Below are 2500 nucleotides of genomic sequence, written 5' to 3'. Positions count from 1 at the left end.
CCTGTCTGTTGTATCCTTGAGCAAGACTCTTCATTTTACGTTGCCCCATATCTATTCAGCTGTCAGTGAGTACCAGCTGTGTACTGGTGCAACCCTTCTCCTCACTCTTCTTCCATTCTGCTGTCACAGGGTCAAGGAGAGGACAGCCAAGAGGGTACCTATGGCTGCTCACGACTAATCAGGCACCTACAGCATTTAGTGAGAGCATGGCACACATCTAACCTCATCATTCTTTCTTGTGACCGGCAGCTAAGCAAGCTTTTTTCCTCTCCTTGTTATAATTCAAAATGTTGCCATAGATACACTACTATCTGCAAAAAACAAAACAAAACAAAAAAACAACCAAAACAAATCAAATGGGATGGTCATAGCTGGATTACCTTTCATATTTAACCCCTTAGCATTCAAATTACTCTGGCAAATGTAATAATCATGTATTATTTTCTAGCTTAGAGATTTCAATCATGTGATTGTTTAATTGTCGGGTAGGTGTGAGAGGCTGGATCTGGCCAGTTTGAACCTAAAACAAGCAGAATGTTTGCTCTATTGCTATGACTAGTTTTAAGGCCAAATGGTTGGCCTGTTTTCTTCAGGATGTCTTTGACACTTGTTCCTTAAACCTGGATTCTAGCATTGCAATAAGAGGGATTGCAGTTATGTGCAGGACGTGTTCATGACAACTTTGTACCTGAGATTTAGCAATGTTGCCTTTTGTATACATGTACTCACACACACACACACGCTTACAAATTCATACACGTGCATATATTTACACAGGTGAGGGTGTATGGCCTTGTGGTTTGGGCGTTAGTCACAATTGCTACATCGTGAGTTCAATACTTGGATCAGGCTCCATGTTGTGTTCTTGAGCAAACACACTTCATTTCACATTGGCCCAGTCCACTCACCTGTAAATAGGTGTTTCCTCCTGAGCACGGGGGGAATACAGGGCTCTTCACCTAGCCAGCAGGGTGGCATCATTTGAAAGCTAAAATGATGCAAAGAGCATTGTGACCAGTGGTGTATAACTGCATCTGGTCAATCACATGATCGCTCAATATTCACGTTTTTCTCCTCTTCATCTTTGCCCATTTTCTTTACGAAATAAAAGAACCAATTCTTTTCATTCTTGTACATTGGTTGGTGTTGGTGATGATGATGGTACTGGTGGATAATAATTAATTATTAATAATTAACAAGTATAAGAATTATTATTATTATTTTCATTGTTGTTACTTTGTTTTTTGTTTTTTTTAGACATGATGTTCCTAGTTTCATCCTGAGACCCCTAGTAACAGCTATTATCGATATTATTATTATTATTATTATTAGGCAGCAAGCTCACAGAATCATTAACATGCTGAACGAAATGCTTAGAACGTAGCGGCAGACGAAATACCTCTGAGATCAAATTCTGCCGAGGTCAACTTTGCCTTTCATCCTTTCGGGGGTCGATAAAATAAGTAGCAGTTACGCACTGGGGGATCGATGTAATCGACTCATCACCACCTCCCCCCCCAAGCTGCCCTTGTGGAAAAAATTTGAAATTATTATTATCATTATTATTATCAACTGATATACCTAAAAGATTGCTGGTCCAGATAAACACACTTTGACAACGTTTTAGCTGATTCAACGTTTTAGCCGATTCCTTCAAGTTTCTATATTCAAATCCAGCCGAAGTCAGTATAGAGAAATACCGGTTAAATACTAAGGTTTGAGTTGTTGATCACCCCTAATCCCTCCAAAAATTTCTGACTTTGCGTCAATGCAAAAAAAATGCTCATAATCATCACTATTACTACTACTATTATTTGGTAGTCTTGTTTCTCTCGCATGGTTTCTAAATACATTGGGTTTGTGCAGTGTTTTGTTTTGTTCCATTTGTGTTCTGTTTTATTGAATTTACTTTCTAAATAATAATCATAATAATGATAATAATAATAATGATAATAACTATTATTATTCTTGAGGTTATAAGCTAGCCAATCCATTAGCACAGCAGACAAAACGCTTAGAAAGCATTTCGTCTTGCGCTTTGTTTTTTTAGTTCAAATTCCGCTGAGGTTCAATTTACCTTTCATCCTTTCAGGGTTGATAAAGTACAAGTGAAGTACAGGGGTCAATGTCCTCAGCTACTAGCTCCTACCCACCAAATTTCAGGCTTTCTGCAGATAAAATTATTATTACAATTATTATTGCCGGTGGCATGTAACAAACACCATCCGAGCGTGGCCGTTCGCCAGCCTCGTCTGGCACCTGCGTCGGTGGCACATAAAAAACACCATCCGAGCGTGGCCGTTCACCAGTCTCGTCAGGCACCTGTGTCGGTGGCACATAAAAAACACCATCCGAGCGTGGCCGTTCGCCAACCTCGTCTGGCACCTGTGTTTCGGTGGCACATAAAAAGCACCCACTACACTCACGGAGTGGTTGGCGTTAGGAAGGGCATCCAGCCGTAGAAACACTGCCAGATCTGACTGACCTGGTGCAGCCTTCT

The sequence above is a fragment of the Octopus sinensis genome, linkage group LG26 (genome assembly GCF_006345805.1).
Source record: "Octopus sinensis linkage group LG26, ASM634580v1, whole genome shotgun sequence".
Taxonomy (NCBI): Eukaryota; Metazoa; Mollusca; class Cephalopoda; order Octopoda; family Octopodidae; genus Octopus; species Octopus sinensis.
This window is presented reverse-complemented; position numbering follows the sequence as displayed.